Source organism: Carlito syrichta, unplaced genomic scaffold, assembly GCF_000164805.1.
Source record: "Carlito syrichta isolate Samal-C Ts95f unplaced genomic scaffold, Tarsius_syrichta-2.0.1 Scaffold311632, whole genome shotgun sequence".
Lineage (NCBI taxonomy): Eukaryota > Metazoa > Chordata > Mammalia > Primates > Tarsiidae > Carlito > Carlito syrichta.
The window spans coordinates 372,527-390,862 of NW_007255728.1; positions in this window are offsets into that span (position 1 = coordinate 372,527).

Genomic DNA, 18,336 nt, shown 5'->3' on the forward strand with positions numbered 1-18,336 from the left:
AGACGAGGTCTTGCTAAGTTGTTCACAATGGTATCAAACCCCTGGACTCAGGCAATCCTGTCACCTTGGTCTCCCAAAGTGCTGGGATTACAGGCATGAGCCACTGCATCCAGCCCGTATTTAGTTCTTGTAACAACCATTTGATGGAAACATTTGCTCCAGCTTACAGTCTGAGGAAATTATGGCTTCAAAGCGTATAAGCAGCCGGGCTCGGTGGCTCAGCCTGTAATGCCGCGCCTTTGGGAGGCTGAGGTGAGTGGATTGCCTGAGCCCGCGGGTTCGAGACCCGCCTGGCAGCGAGACTTCATCTGAACAATAAATCAAAAAATCAGCCGGGTGTGGTAGCGCATGCCTGTAATAATTCCGGCTACCTTGAAGGCTGAGGCGGAAGGATCACCAGAGCCCAGCAGGTCGAGGCTGTGGTGGCCAGGAGCAGCCACTGCACTCCAGTCTGGGCGACAGAGTGAGACTCCAAATCAAAAAAAAAAAAGAGTATAAGCGACAGATTTGAGACTGTACAGTTAACAAACAGCGAGGCAGGTGCTGAACCCTGGCCTGCTTTAGCAAAGGCCAAATTTCTTTTATATGTTCTTCTGCCTCAAGAAAGAAACCTCCTGTGAAAGAAATGCTCATTGTAGGCAGGCAATAATTGAAATAAAGAAAGAGTGAGAGTAATTTGGTTGGTGATCTGGGTTTTCTATCCAGAATTCTTTGGTAAAGGAAAAATTATCCAAAAGAAGTGATGGCCTGAGTATTGCTCCTAGCATTTAAACTACGTTGAATGATACTTAGGAATATATCTCAACAGAAACAAGCCGCCTCTACCTGGAGACGATTCCTTTTCTTCTGCTCCTGACTTCAGATATAAATCACGTCACAGGTCAGGCCTAACCTGAGACTTCTTTTTTGTCTCATAGAGGTAGACACATTGAGATGTTCTCTAAGAATTATGGAAACTGGTCATATAGTGCTCAGTCCCCAGTAAGTGCAGGGACTTCTGCATCTCAGGATGCCTTCGTGTTTACAAAGGGGAAAAGGTCTTTCTTCTACTAAGAATGGGAAATCGCTTGCTTCAAACTCAACATTTACTTTCCCACAGAGTCCCTTTACTTATTTTTCAAAATAATAAAAACTTCAATTACACCCATAGACTGCCTATAGCAGAGAAAAGTGCACTCTGTAAAAAATTTCCCAACTTCACCTATTCTAACAAGTAGATTGTTGGGTTTCTCTTTTGTGATTTTAAGTACACGTTACTCAAAGGCCTAAAACAACTACCGTCGCCTAGCTTTTTCTTTGCCAGAAATAAAGGAAAGATACAGAAGTCCAATTCAGAAAGTACTGAAACCAAACATCCAATAGACTTCGTTCCCTACAAGTAAACCCCTTATCAGTCTCTTGCAGAGATTCTAAAATGTTATCTCGATAGACCAGATTATGGGGCTGACCCACTCTCAGTGCTGAGTAGGCATCAAACGGACATTCTCTTCTGTCAGCAACCCCCGCTTTGCCGATCCAGATAAATCAATTAATGGGATGCAGAGCTGCTGTCTTGCCTTGCTCTTGCCTATGCTTACCTCCCCGAGCTCCCCCGGACTCCTCAGTCCCCTGTTTAATACCATCTAAGAGTCCTTATTTACAAGAGGGCTTGTGCAGGTGCAAGCTTTCAGGCCAACACCACAGGAGCAGTTGTCGCTCCTCCCCTTCCATCCTCCAGGCTCCCCTCTTTGTGAGACACTTTTCTTTTCTCTGCTTTTCAGACCAAAGACGCCCCTCAGCAGCGAATCTAATCGGATTATGCTAATTTGTACTTCATGAACCTAAGCAGCATAACTAGATCTGCAGAGGGCTGAGGCCAGGAAGAGAGGGACAATGACTTTGTCAGTAAACCTACCCCCCAAAAAGCGCAAAAAGAATGTGTGTCCTGTGTTTAGCCACACAAAGCTGCTCCTCTGGGAAGCCTACAGAGCTCTTGACAATTTAGAGTGCCCAGGAGCAGCCTATGTTCAGAACAGAAAAGGCAGCACAGGGAAGACACAATAAGGACCACAATGGCAATGCTGTGTTTCCCTGTTATAAAGTAAGGCTCTTCTTTTTCCTCTTCCCGATTTACTCACTTTCACCCTCTTGGAGAATCAATACATAAATTTGGAAGCTGAAGCCAGGCGGTACAATCCAACAATTATTTATTTTTTGGCATCTACTACCCATTAAGGACTACACTTGTTACCATAGGATACACAATGTTGTCTCAGACTTTGTTCTCGCCCTTAAGAATTTATATGCTGACGAGGAAAAATATTCTAGGTACAAAAATTAGAAAACACCTCTGTGAAGTGATTGCAATTCTTCATTTCTCTATTCTTTCTGCCACATGTTGACTGACTTTGCTAGTCGCTTCCAGTCTTCCATAGATGATTTTTTAAAGCATAACCTATGTTCATACAATGTTTAATGTTTTCTCAAAATATGTAACATAAGTATGTTATGTGATCTTCATAATAGACTGTGCGATAAGTACAACTGGTGTCTTCAAGTGTTGAAACAGACTTAGAGATATTAAAATGGCTCCTCCAAGAAGAATACTCCGGTTAACAATTGGACTTCTGATTCTGAATCTGGTGTTGCCTGCCCTACTTCCAGCATCTCATAAGGCCGGAGTGGACCCTACATGGTCAACCAGCCTGTTCTCATGCATGAGTAGGACTGTACAAAAAATGTTAAAATTTTGCACTAATAGTCTTTAAAAATACTTCATGCGTTGTGAAGTTGGAAAACGAATTGAATTTTCAAATCGGTAAGTGAAATTATTCAACTGGAATAACCTAGACAAGTGCTTTTGATAAACCTCAGCTCACTTTTAGCCCTGAAATTTCCTGTTTCTATTCATGTGCATTTATACCATCCAGTGTCTTCTTCTCTTGGTCAAGACATCAATCAATGCTCCCTGAATAGATGCCACTCATCCATTCTGGGGTTGGACCCTCTTCCTCGTCAGAATCTTGCTTCCCTAACTGGTTGGCACTCAGCACTTTTGCTAATTGGTTTCTAAGCTGGTTATACTCTTGGGTGATGAAGCTCCAGCAGTTGGAGACATCTTCCCTGGAGATTGTCTGCCACACACCTGTCTCTGTCACAGCTTGCAGAGAAACATATCTTTCTTTTATTCCAGAGCCCTCATTCCCTCTGGGATCTCTGAGTTCCTTTCTCTGAACTGAGAGACTCTTGTAATTCACAGTTCATTTACGGGCCTGAAAAGATTGACTATCCTGAAATTAATGAATGATTGAGGCCTTCTCAGTCAGTTGCTCACTTCACTACACTTCCCTCCCCTCCACCCCTAAAATGGCCCGAACAGGCAGCAACACATATGCAGCAATAATCAGTTTCCATCAAAAGTTAGGCTTGTTTCATTTCTGCTCTCATTCCTGCCCCTTCCCACTTTTAAAGCTAAAGAGCGTTCTTATACTGTCACAGCCTCAGAACATGGCTGGGACAAGGAACAGAAGGGCAGAGGGATAGAGGTTAAACATTTCAGATGAATTTAGGTAAATAATTTCTTAACATTGAGATATCCTTATTCAACTTACAATTGATTTAGGATAACTTTTTGACTGAAAAATTTCCACTAGTAGTTTTATTTATTTATTTATTTATTTATTTATTTATTTATTTTTGAGTTGGAGTCTCACTTTGTCGCCCAGGCTGGAGTGCAGTGACCATTCCTGGCCACTGCAACCTTGACTGCTGGGATCCAGAGATCCTTCCGCCTCAGCTTTCCAAGTAGCTGGAACTACGGGCGCGCGCTACCATACCCGGCTAATTTTTTTGATTTATTGTAGAGCCAAGTTGCCCAGGCGGGTCTCAAACCCACGGGCTCAGGCAATTCACTCACCTCGGCCTCCCAAAGCGCAGGATTACAGGCTGAGCCACTGAGCCCGGCCAGAAATTTTATTACATATATAATTCATAGTGATCAAGTCAGGGTACTTAGGGTGTCTATTACTCCAGCAGGATATGTTTTTGTTAACTATAGTCACCCTACTCTGCTATCAATCCATTATTAATTTTAAATTAATTTCCTTAGATGGTTGACTACTATAGATTAATTTTAGACTTTTTTTGTACAAGCAATTTAAGCAATAATGAATGTCTAAACACCTTAACCTTCGTGTTAAATTTGTTGTGATGACTTTTTTTTTTCCGATATAATTTTGCCCTATCAGATTTTTGTGCTCCATCACATTATTTTGTCAGATTCTCATAATGAATTAAGTGCTAAGGGCTAGTGTAGACGTGCCTTGACTTTATTCAAATCAATTATCACAGACCTAGCCCTGTGAAAAAGATGACTTCTTTATGAAAACTGTGATGATATAGACTTCTCTTTTAACTTATAAGGTTAAGAAAATCTTTCTAATATTAAAAAAAAAAACCTGATGAATAGAAAATGCTTGTATTGTATAAGGTTAGTTTCATAAAAACTACTAATAAACGTTATTATTATACTAGAATATGTAATACTGAATTCATTCTGGCAGACTTTCTCCCCATATGTTGTTTAGACTCCAGCATGCCCCAAAGCCAGAATCCAGCTGATCCTTGAATGTAGAACATGAAGTGAATGATCTTCCTCACACCAGTTATTCTGCAGAGTGCCGTCTCTAAAGATTGCTACTGTTAGCGTACTGCAGACAAAACAAATAATGGGAAAGGAGTTATATATCAAGCTAGAATGGGCAACATGCCAAAAAACAAGTCCAAATAGCTTTGGGTGTTTTGCCTAGGATCAGTTTCTAGGGTAGCACAATGGAAATTACCAAATGCAAATGCAACGTAAGAATCAAAGTTCATTGTCACATCTGGGATTAAAGCCAGAGAAAGTTAACAAACAGAAAAGACCAGATGGTTACCAGATCCAGTGGTTTGGTTTGCTGGGGCTTCTTAGAAAGACATGGGTATCATCTCTGTGACTGTCCTTCATTAATCACAAGGACTCCATGCTCTGGACTGGTATGTGATACTAGCTTCCCACTATGGCATTCTTTCCTCCAACTCTATGCTAATTGTCCAGTCCAAATATTGGCTGGTCTTTGGACTTTGCAGGAAGGTAAATGTGGGAAGATGCCACATGTCTGAGCTGTTGCAGCAGGTTTTCAGTTTTACTCTTTGATCATTTCCCCAACTCCCAATTCCTACCCACTAACCCCTGCAATTACCCTGATACTCCTGGGAGTCCTTGAGCTTTTCACTATTCTGTAGAAGATAAAATATTATCTGCTTTCTGAGCCTAGTCTTTGGTAGATGCACATGTCAAAGATTAGGGACCCCGTGATGTACTAATGGATATAGAAATGAGCCTCAGAGAGTTTCTAATATGATGCCGGGGGAGGCCATGTATGGGGTGCTTGGGTCCACTCTTCTGTGGTTAGATATACAAACAAAAGCCTGAGAAGTAGACTGCTCCATGGAATAGTTCACCAAATTGTGGCCACCTTGCCTCAGGACAAATGTTCTTCCACCTACTTTAACCAGAAATTGTTGCATCAGTTCATGGACTTGGATTTGGAATTTTAGGAGACAGCTGTTAAAAATGTTTGGCTTATAGAACAATACCCCAAAATGAAGGCATCAGAAGCAGTCTGGGAAGTAAAAGTGGTTCTTTGACCAACCCTTGCCCTCCTGGTCTCTCAGTCCCATCCTTCCCTGTGGCAAGCTATGGAAACCAGAATCCCTTTATCCCAAGGTGGGTCATAAGAGCCAGCACCCCATTTCCCCAAAGCTAGTCATAAAACCTAAAACTATTACTCTAAATATATCTCTTTCTGTGTAAAAACTGGTCATAAAAAATTACCTGACCTACCGTGTTTAACTGAAGGTCATAAGACCCCATTTCAAAAAAGACCTGCCCGATACCTAGAAGAAAAGAAAGAATGCCTGCTCAAAGAAGTCGAGAGGAGTCTAGACAGACAGACCTGTCAGGTGCTGTCTTTCCCCACTCAATCAATTAGAATTAGATCATACTTTTTTTTTGTCCATGACTATCCATACTTAGTTGAACTGAAGCATACAAATAGACAATTTCCCCCATGTCTTTGGGTCTTCATTCTGAAGGTTCCCACATATACACATTGAATTAATTTGTATGCCTTTTCTCCTCTTAACCAATCTTCCTCATGTCAGTGATTGTCTGTAAAACTTCAGCGGGCCAAAGGAAACCTGCAGAAGACTTGGGAGATCAGAGTCCTGGTAAACTGCAGAGTCTCTTCTTTTTCTGGAAGCTGGGCACACTGTGAATTAAGATGTAGGAGAACTTTCACTATTTAGTGGCCTAATTTGCTGCCATGTGATTGACTAAAACCTCTTGAAAAATTCCTTGCTTCAAATCCAGGGAAGGCAGACAAAAGATTGTGGTATACGAAATGGGGTTAGGACTCTAGTGCATGTGCCAGTCAACTATTTCTCAGACTTTCTTAACCTCTCTAGTTCAGGTTAGCAGCTCAGCCTCCAAGACCTCTCAGAATTCCCTGTGCTTTCTGCCATTATAACCCTTATCATGCTATACACTCCTTGTTCATTTGTCTGTGGGCCACTAGAGCAAAGTTTCCTGAAAGCCTGGAGGTGTTCTTTATCCAGACATGGACTTGATTAGATGCATGAACTAGTCTTTTGTAATTTTTGCACAAATATCTCCCAAGAGTCCAATAAAGGCAGTGATGGTTGTGATCCTTTTTTGCCTGTAATTATTGAGCCATTCCCCATTTTACTTCTCCTAAATGGACATCTTTAGGGGAATTGATGTGTTCTCATCTCTATCCTCACTGGCTCTCATGATCTACCAGCTGGTAGAGAATAGCTGCTTAACAAATTTCAAGCCTGATTTCAGATACCCTTGCCAATCGGCTCTGAGTTCTGGTAGGATGACATGTAATAGCTTCTGGACAGGCACCTTCAAGTGCCTGATAAGATTTGCATGTCTGGAGCCCAAAATATATGTTTATTCAAGCAATAAGACAAGAATCTTCCTCTTACTTAGGTGAAATTGGTGAAATTACTTCCCTTTCAGGAAGGAGAGGAAAGCCCTTGTAGTATGTAGAGGTATATAATTGAGGAGCCCCTCAGCAGGACTTGGAGTCTGCCACCCCCACTGCTTTTTAAGTAGCTCAGTCTGTGACTGTTAAAGAAAAAAAGTTAATGACATGAAGAACTGATCTTTTTAAGGCCTTAGATTACTAGCATCAAAAGATGAACTGTTAGGTTTTATGGCTGGCTTTGGGGAAAAGGAGTACTGGTTTTTATGACCCACCTTGGGAAGGAGGGATTCTATTTCCCATAGCTAGCCTCAGGGAAGGATGGGATTGAGAGACAGGATCGTTATTAGCCTCATATTCTTGGGTGGGAGTTGAGAAATAGACTCCAGGGAAATACGGAACTAAGGAAATTGCATATACCTTAGCTATTATGTCTCAGGTTTCCAGAAGAAACCTCTGACTGAGCTGGTGACATAACAATGCCTTTGACTAGATTATGAGTACTTGAACATGAATCAGGAGAGGCTCTTTTTTTTGAGTTGGAGTCTCACTCTGTCACCCAGACTGGAGAGGCCGCTCCTGGCCACCGCAGCCTTGACCTGCTGGGCTCTGGCAATCCTTTCGCCTCAGCCTTACAAGTAGCCAGAATTACAGGCATGTGCTACCACGCCTGGCTGTTTTTTTTTTTTTTTTTAATTTATTGTAGAGATGAGGTCTTGCTGCCCAGGCGGGTCTCGAACCCGCAGGCTCAGGCAACCCACTCACCTCAGCCTCCCAAAGGTGCGGGATTACAGGCTAAGCCACTGAGCCCGGCTCAGGAGAGGCTCTTATCCCTAACTCATCATGCTACTCTCAGGCCTCTTCTGGGACAGAAATAGAAAACCCAGGCAGGACCAGACTGTACATGTTTTTGGTGAAATATACCACTGTAGGAATGGAATTGGTGGGTCTGAGCGTATGTATATATTCACCTTTAGTAGATACCATCAGTTTTCAAAAGTGGTTGTATCAACGTATACTCTCCCCAACAGTGGGAGAGAGTTCCAGCTGCTTAAATCCTCACCAGCACTTGGTATTATCTCTCTTTCTCATTTTCGTTCGTTTGAAGAGCATACCTTATCATAGTTTTAATTCACCGTTTCATGATGACTATTGAAGTTGAACAACTCTTCATAAGTTTATTATTTGGATATCCTCTTTTGTGAATTACCTGTTAAAGTTTTTGTATTTCACATTCTTTAAAACAATTATCTTTTACTTATTTGAGTTATATATATTCTTTATATTTTCTGCATAAGAGTCCTTTGTTGGCAATATGTGTGCATGTGTGTGTGGGTGTGTGTAGCAAGTATCTTTTATTTTGTGCTTGCCTTTTTACTCTCTTAATGGTGTCTTTTGGTATTTGGAAGTTCTTATTTTTTTTTTTGAGTTGGAGTCTCATTCTGTTGCCCAGACTGGAGTGCAGTGGCCGCTCCTGGCCACCGCAACCTCGACCTGCTAGGCTCCGGCAATCCTTCCACCTCAGCCTTCCAAGTAGCTGGAACTACAGGCGTGTGCTACCACGCCCAGCTAAGTTTTTGATTTATTGTAGAGAAGAGGTCTTGCCAAGTTGCCCAGGCGGGTCTCGAGCCCGCGGGCTTAGGCAATCCACTCACCTCAGCCTCCCAAAGCGCGGATTACAGGCTGAGCCACCGAGCCTGGCTGGAAGTTCTTAATTTTAACGTAATCTTTCTTATCAATTTTTTTTTTTTTTGTGGTTAGGGGTTTTTGTGAGAAGAGTCTTCTGGATAGAAAATCTCTGTTAGTGCAGTCCTTCACTTGTCTGGTGGAATTCCTTGTTTGTCTCCTGCCAGTGTTATCAGCAGTTTTGTACTGCTAGTCATCCACACCCTGCCCCTGAAGTGTTTTCTTGTTTCATGGGCTTGACTTTTTCCCCACCTGACCTTTCTGCTCTGGTAACGTTTGACTTTGTTCCACTTAGGCCAGCTGACTGCACCTCATCTGTCCTAAGGTTGGATTTCCTACTCTCAGCTACAAGCTGACTGACCAAACTTGCCAACCATCCACTCTAATTAGCCAGTCCCAACATCCCTTTATCTAATTTTATCCCCAGCCTCTTTTCTGGTTATGGATTTGCAACAACTGCCAGCACAGTTGTTCTAACCTCAATTTAGTAGGGAACATTCCCCACCCTTATTCAGAATATGTCTTGGCTAACTCTTTTTTTTACTCTGACATCTCAAACATAGGTGAATTTAGCATACCAGAGGCCCTGTCAAAGACTTTTCTGAACTGAACTAGTTTGGAAAAGTATATTTCAATATAGAGGACTTCTAGTTGAGAGAAGGTGAAAAGAGAACTTCTAGATAAACGCAAGAACATGGTTTTAGTCTAAGCAATAGCATTGTCTTCCTATATTAAGGGAAGCATTATTATTATTATTTCTATTTGGGCATGCATTATAATACTATGCATAACACTCAAAAGAAGGAAATAAAAATAAAAAAACAAACCACAAAGCCAAAAGGTAGACGAATAAAGGAAAAATCCCCAAACCTTGTCCTGGAATGCTACAGACAATTTGACTAAACTTCCTGAAGCCTGTTATCTAATACTTTTTTTTATTGCACATTGATAATTCTGATAATTATTTCAATTACCAATTATGTCAAACAGGTCAATACACTAGGACATAAATTATAGTGCTTCTTTGTGGCAGACATTTTCTATGAAATTAGGTCCACACTGAGTTCTGTTTAACACAAAAGAAAATTTTTCAGAAAATCTTTATGACGTTGAGTAAATAAATTCTGAATAATAATAACCAACATTATGAGGGCTTTGTATATGCTAGGAACTGCTCTTTACATGTACTAACATATTTATTCTTCACAAAATACTATACAAGGGGAGACTGCAAAAAACCAAAAATTATCTATTGGAGGGCAGGCCTCTTGTAGTATAAGCTTCCCCTGCTAAGTAAATGTTCTAGGGACCCATCAGTGTACCAGCAAGCATTGTTGTGAGAGGCTGTGCTTGGCTTCAGTTTTTTTTTTTTTTTTTGAGATTCTTTTTTTTCTTAATTTTTAATTTTAAGTATGTGGGGTAAAATTCAGGGTTAGGTATACAAATGTTCACTATGCAAGTACCCTTGTTGATGAGGTGTGCCCCGCCCCTCCCCTGCAAGTTTCCCACTACTGCCAATCCCACCTCCTCCCTCTCCTGGCAGTTTCCCATTACTACCAATCTCTTTCTTAGAGTATTACCGATAGTTGTTCAAGGTTCGCTTATGAGTAAGAACATGTGATACTCGGTTCTTTGTTTCTGTGAAAGATCACTCAGTATTATAGACTCCATTCAGGTTGTTGCAAAGTTCATAATTTTGTTCTTATTTATGGCTGTGTAATATTCCATGGTGTATATGTACCACATTTCATGATGGATGATTTATGAGCACACCTGCCCATACTGTGTTGAGTTCAGCAGTTTTTGACCAAAAATGATGTGACCCTCTATGCCCTACTCGCCCTATTCACCCAATCTCAAGCAAAAAAACGACAGAAGCACTAAAAGGATCAAAACTGACAAGTTCAAAAACTGTTTTGAGCAATGGAAAAAGTGTCCCGATAGGTGTATTGAATCAAATGAAGTGTACTTTGAAGGTGACTGAAGTTAAACATGTAAGAATAAATGCACAATTTTAAATAAATAATTTCCATTTTTTTGGGTCCCCTCTCATAAGGTTCAGAGTAATATTTTTGCCATTTTAGGAATGAGAAAACAGGAACAGAGAAACATGCCCAAAGTATTTCAACCAGCAAGTGAGCCAGGATTCAGCATCTGCACTCTTAAAAACTGAGCCTCTAAAATCAATATAATTCTTATGATGTTAGTAGTTAAGAAAGTAATGGGAAAATAATCTACAAGTTTCTTCTAAGAGACCTGGTTATCATGGAAGAAGAGTAGTTAAGATTTATCAAGCATTCGCCATGTGGCAGGCACTTGTTCTAAGCAATTTATATGCTTAATCTTTTAATTTTGAAAACAACACTGTGAAGTAAGTACTGCTATTCCTATGTTAAAGATGAAACCACAGTCTTATAGAGGTTTAGCCGCTACCTTCTGTGAGGTTACACAATGAGTACAATGACTGACTCTAGGACTGTATGTTCTATATTCCACTATGCTACATTGCTTCCCAATATGAGAAAGTTTCCCAAATACTCCTTGGTATAATAAAGAATGTAATGTGATATGCTACTAGGGGCTGGTTAATTCTGCACAAAAGTAGCTAAAAAGGCAGAGGAAAAGCTTGTGCTCTCATGATTGAAGGGGTCCCATCTGACAGATGAGACCTATATTTATTGAGTGAATGAACACTATAAATAACTTGATAGTTCAGTTGAAGTATTGGAGATAAGAAAAAAAACTTTATATAGGGTTCTCCAAGATGAATTTCCAGTTTCATGAACTGCTTGGAGGGGATAAAATTTGGTTTTCAAGGTTAAATTACTCTGGGATGCCATGCTCTTCTTAGATAATCACAATACCTATGAAAAGTTCTGCTGTTATTAAAAATATTCTCCTTAGCTTTTTTTGGTACTAAAGAAACTTATTATGACTATTTGTCTTCATGGATAATAAACAACATACTGATAAATTTTATTATCATTTTAACATTTTACTGATATACTTTACAGATTTTACATCCTACAGGATTTACAGTTATTTATTTATTTAATTTTTATTATAAAGATGTGGGGTACATTTCAGGGTTAGGTATATAAACATTGATCATGCAGGTACCCTTGTTGATGAGGTGTGCCCCCTCCCTCCCCTAGCAGTTTCCCTCAACTGCCAATCCCACCCCTCCTCCCCTGACAGTTTCCCACTACTGCCAATGGCTTTCTTATAGCATTATAATTGTTTAAGGTCCATTTATGAGTGAGAACATATGGAACTCTGTTCCTTGTTTCTGTGATAAATCACTGAGTATGATCAACTCCAAATCCATCCAAGTTGCTGCAAAGTCCACATATTTGTCCTTCTTTATGGCTGCATAATATTCTGTTGTATATATGTACCACATTTTTTAAATCTAGTCCAGCTTCGATGGGCAACACGGTTGGTTCCATGTTTTTGCTAATGATTTACAGTTATTTAAAGAACATACAATGATTGAAGCATTCTTTGGACTATACAGTCTATCCATCTATACATACACAATTCCACTAACTGAATATTTATTTTAACATAGATCTGAAAGATATGTAAGGGAGACACATTCTGCATGAAAACTAGACAACTTTGGGCTCAACCAATGAGGTATTTATTGTCAATTGTAACATGGAAACAGTGGCGTACATTGGAACGATTTCCCTCTGCTATTGTTAACTTACCTGCAACTGCATTTGCTATCTCTGTATTTATGGACCCTCCTGACCATTCATGCTGTAGTATTTGGACACATTTATGAAGATGTAGGTAGGATTCTTTTTTTGGTCCAAATATCAAGTACACATTATATTCTCATTGCTAGTGTACCTTTAGGAATGGTATTGCTGGGTCTTGGGATCTGTATATGTTCATCTTTGGCAGATATCACTGTTTTCACAAAGATGGGTTTAATCAACCCATCTACACAGATCACTGCATTTTGTGGATTCCTAGCCAAAGCCATGTGCATTTCCTTCTTTCCTTCCTTCTTTCCTTCTTTCCATCCTTCCTTCCTTCCCTCCTTTTTTTTTTTTTTTTGAATTGGAGTCTCACTCTGTCGCCCAGACTGGAGTGCAGTGGCCGCTCCCGGCCACCGCAGCCTCGGCCTGCTGGGCTCTGGCGATCCTTCCGCCTCAGCCTTCCGAGTAGCCGGAATTGCAGGCATGTGCCACCACACCCAGCTGATTTTTTGATTTATTGTAGAGATGAGGTCTCACTGCCCAGGCGGGTCTCGAACCCGCGGGCTCAGGCAATTCACTCACCTCAGCCTCCCAAAGGCGCGGGATTACAGGCTGAGCCACAGAGCCCAGCTCTCCTTCCCTCCTTTTAGAATAGAGATGAGATCTTGCTATGTTGCCCAGGTTGATCTTGAACTCCTAGGCTCAAGTGATCTTCCTACTTTGGTCTCCCAAAATGCTGAGATTATAACTGTGAGCCACCACACCCAGCCCATGCATTTTCTTTCAAATCTCTCTCATTCACCTCATTTTCTAATTTTTCTCCTTTTCCTGTCTTCTGGTATAACAAGATGTTAATTGGGACCTATTATCTCAAAAATTCCATTGGAAAAATAAGTGTTACTTCTATATTCAAAAAAGAGAATCTAGGCTATTTACGTGGGACTTAATAGAAGATAAAAACTGACCCAGAGAACTCCACTCTGGAGGTCAAATATTTAAAGGGAAATTCATGGAAGGGAATTCAGGGAGTTTTAGATGCTCTGCTTTTCCATTCCTCTACGAGGAAGGAGGTATTCCTTCGTCCAAGACAACTGAGTCTCAGATAGAGAATTATTATTTTTTAAAATATAACAGGAAGTCTGAGTGAGACAGCTGATAACTTTGGTTACCTGGTATTTTCTCCTATGGTCCTGAGATGACTGCTCCATCTTAAGGCAGAAAGACAAGGGGAGGGACCAATGTTTAAGGCATATAGGTTCCTTTTTATAAGGGAAACCACATTTTCTCATTGATCTATTTTTCTATTATTATTATTTTCTTTTTTTTTTTTGAGTTGAAGTCTCACTCTGTCACCCAGACTGGAGTGCAGTGGCACGCTCCTGGTCACCACAGCCTCGACCTGCTGGGCTCCGGCGATCCTTCCGCCTCAGCCTTCCAAGTAGCTGGAACTACAAGCATGCGCTACCACGTCTGGCTAATTTTTTTGATTTATTGTAGAGATGAAGTCTCGCCAAGTTGCCCAGGTGGGTCTCGAACCCGTGGGCCCAGGCAATCCACTCTCCTCGGCCTCCCAAAGCGCGGGATTACAGGCTGAGCCACCGAGCCCAGCCTATTTTTCTATTATTTCTTAAACCAATATCACACTGTCTTGATTACCACCGTAGCTTTATGGTAAATCTTGAGGATGGATGGTATCAGTCCCCAAACTTTGTTCTTTTTCATGTTGTTTTCAGAAGCATGTCAACAGACTTCCCCTGAAGTTTTTTTATTTGCCAGTGTTGTAACCCATGGCCACTCCTTGCTGAGAAGCTGAAAAAAATCGTAGCTAAGGTTTTAACCCAATGCACAAAGTTGGGTGTGTGTATTGGGTCAGTCATCTGATAGTTTCTGCCATAACTGTAGATGTCTGGAAACCTTGCCATGTGGCGATCATAGTATCATTGGGGAACCCACAAAGGTACCCCACGAGAGCCTGCTATAAAGAAGAATGTCAATAACCAAGACAAAACCAAAACTATAACCTACACTTGCCAACTAGAATTTTTTAAAAAATTCACCTCTTCACTACCCTGACCCTAGAAGATATAGAAGATGGAAGGGGCAGATGAAGAAAGGTTGAAGGACTACATGGTCTCCATTCAAAGTATCTGTGGCAGGAAGACTGGAGCTGATGGGAGGGAAGAAGTTCCAAATTGGATGTAAGATTGACTTATTTTTTGCTTTGGAGTCTCACTCTGTCACCCAGACTGGAATGTTGTGGCATGATCATGGCTCATGCAGCCTCAAACTCCTTGGCTCAGGTGATCCTCAGCCTCCCAAGTAACTGGGACTACAGGCACATGCAACTGTGCCCAGCTAATTTTTTTATTTTTTGTAGAGATGGTGTCTTGCTATGTGGCCCAGGCTGATCTCAAACTCCTGGGCCCAAGTGATACCCCCACCTCAACCTCCCAAAATATTGGGATTACAGGCATGAGCCAGTACACCCTGCCAAGATTGACATTTTAATTGGATTTAACTTTTTGTTCTTTATTTTATTTTTTTACTATTGTAAATTATGAGAAAGCAATCAGATTTGCTGAAATACTGTTAAAGGATAGGAAGGGGTTACTAATGATTGCTCATTAGTCTTCCTGGCTCTCTTCTGACAGGTGGCCTTTTCACTGCTGTAGGGTGCTGGATCTGTCAATAATGGAAAACTTTGGAAGTATTAGGGTTCTGTGGGACAAGAGAAAACCCAGTAGGAGTATTTAGGGGAGATTGACTATAACAGAATAATGACAAATTCTAGTCTGTCACTGCCTTTGTGACCTCTCTAGCACTTAGTTTCCTACTTTAAAATAAGTGGGTTAAAAAAAAATAGACATCTTTTGGGATGACTGCCTGGCTCCCTCCTTTATTTTTATTTTATTTTTTGAGTTGGAGTCTCACTCTGTCGCCCAGATTGGAGTGCAGTGGCCGCTCCCGGCCACTGCAGCCTCGACCCGCTGGGCTCCTGCGATCCTTCTGCCTCCGCCTTCCGAGTAGCCAGAATTACAGGGACGTGCTACCATGCCCGGTTGATTTTTTGATTTATTGTAGAGATGAGGTCTCTCCAAGTTGCCCAAGGCGGGTGTGGAACCCGCGGGCTCAGGCAATCCACTCACCTCAGCCTCCCAATGCGCGGGATTACAGGCCGAGCCACCGAGCATGGCAGGCTCCCTCCTTTATCAGGAGATTGCCTCTAGTAAGTAGGAAAGCTTCAAATCTGAACCACGTGATCCAGCCTCCCCTCCCATCAGAGTTCAGTAACCAGAAGAGGATATCTGCCCCAGCCTAGGGCAGGCGTTCTCTTGTGGCAATACTGAATAGGGGAACCCAGAGGCTAAGGGATGCTAGCACTGAGTCTCATCATTGACTGAGAATCTTACACTTACTTGCTGCTGCTGGCCCCAGAAATGCTCTGCTTCTTGCTCTTCTTAGGTCTTGACTGCTCAACTTTTCTTGGTTTTCATGAGATTTCCTAGTAGCTTTACAGTAAATTCTTCACTTAAGCCGCCCAGAACAGTTTTCTATTACTTATATTCCAAGGTACCTTTTTTTTTTTTAAAGGATCCATTCAACTTCCAAATTCTATTGTTCTGTGATTTATTTTATTTTATTTTTATTGTAGAGATGGGGTCTTGTCAAGTTGCCCGGGCTGGTTTCGAACCCGCAGGCTCAGACAATCCATTCACTTCAGCCTCCCAAAGTGCTGTGATTACAGGCTGAGCCACTGAGACCAGCTATTCTGTGATATAATGGTGCCTGTTACTCTTCAACAGAGATTAATTGTAACTTGAGTACTGAAGACCACAGACTATTGGCAGCTTTGGCATTGGTAGGTGACTGCAATTTTGGCAGTCTCTACATTGATGAAAATTAGAGATATTCCTTTAATAATATCAGGTGTTTAATCTGTAAATTTGTACTTGTTTTCCATGGAAGACATTTTTAGTTTAACAGTTTATATTAGAGGTATGTATGACATTTATAGAAAAGGATTTCAGTTTCCAGTGCAAGAAATAAATGAGCCAAGTCAGATTTTCCAAGACACAATATCAAAGGCACTATTATTAGATACATGCTGAGTCTAAAGAGTTGAGTGTATATTTGAACTGGTTTATCACTTAAGTCTCATGTATTGACTGAATTTAGGGAGTATTTTGAGGGCAATTTGTGCTCTCTAGTTAATTCTCCTTGATAATTCTGAACATTAAAAAGGTTGAACTCAAATTATACATATTTTGTCCTAAATGTTATCTATTACTATAATATAACTTGATATAGTGTGAATATCAAGTGCCTATCAAAGTAACTTTAGAATGAAAATCCCTAAAGTTTAGAAGTGCAATTGGTCTCTTTAATATGAAACTTCCTAATCATGGATGATTTACGGTCCTTTAAAAAAACTCAATAGCACAGTAGGGTGACTATAGCTAATAACAATATATAACTATATTTCAAAATAGCTAGAAGAGAACATTTGAAATGTTACCAATACAAAAAATGATAAATGTTCAAGATAATGAATATCCTAAATACTCGGATTTGGTTATAGCATATACGCACATATCAAAATGTCACATGTATATGTATAAATATTATGTATTAATGAAAAATACAATAAAATAGATATTGTTATGGATTTTCCAAAGTGAAAGGCATGCCGCTCAGTGGATAGAAAGCAGTATTGCAGGGAAGAAACAGCTAGGATTGCATTTATGATAGTGAGTTTCAGGATGTTGCTAGCTTGAACCAGGGAGACGGACAAGTAAGCTGAGACTAAGAAGGGTTACAGGAGTTGTTCTAGAATTAATAGGATGATTAATATCACTGGCATGACCATAATATTTGTATTAATAGAGGGGCATATGGTTGAAGAGAGCATTCATTCCTTTATAACAGTAGCTCTGAACCAGGGATGATTTTGTGACCCCCATTCCCAGGAGTCATTTGGCAATGCTAGATCCATTTTTGTTGTCAAAATTGGTGTGTGGGTGTGCACTATTGGCCTCTAATACCAGGGATACCACTCAACATTCCACAATGCATAGGACAGTCCCCCACAACATAATTATTGAGCCCAAAATGTCAATAATGCTGCTCATGAGGAACCTGGTTTATAAAAATTCATTTCTTATGTTTTTGAACTAAAAAATTCTTTCAATAGGCTTCGTAAAAACTCTTTTTTTTTTTTCCCTGTGGTTCCAGCTACTTGGAAGGCTGAGGTGGAAGGTCAAAACTCTTTTGGACAAGTTAATATAATTAGACCAGTTTTGCTTCCTAATGGATAAACTATACTTTGTAGTTTGGATTCATTTTATCAGCAATGATTATGTAATTTGGCAAATCTCTTCCAAAGGTCAGGAAAAGTAGGAATTTTCAAACAAAATATTCCCAAATCTTGCCTTTCTTTCTTACCAATTCAAAGCTTTCCCTCTTTTTATTACCCGTTTCTTTCTACTATGCTCCATTTTAATAGACTAAATAAGCCAAGCACTGGCCAGAATCAAATGTGGTGAGCACATTTAAAATTTAGATAGAACTTTTTTTTTTGGTGAGATTACTATTTAATCTCCCTTAGATCTCTTTTTAAAAATTTCTTTGGGTTCTAGGCAGATAGGGCCAAGCTTATTTTAAGAGTTTTGAAATGAAACAAATTTCAGATTATTTGTAGCATCTGAGATGATTCATTCTTTTCTGTTGAAATTAATGTTTGAGGTAACCAAAGTGCTTGATTTATCTTCTTTAAAAAAATATGACGGCCGGGCTCGGTGGCTCAGCCTGTAACTCTGCGCTTTGGGAGGCTGAGGTGAGTAGATTGCCTGAGCCTGCAGGTTCGAGACCCGCCTGGGCAACTTGGCAAGACCTCATTTCTACAATAAATC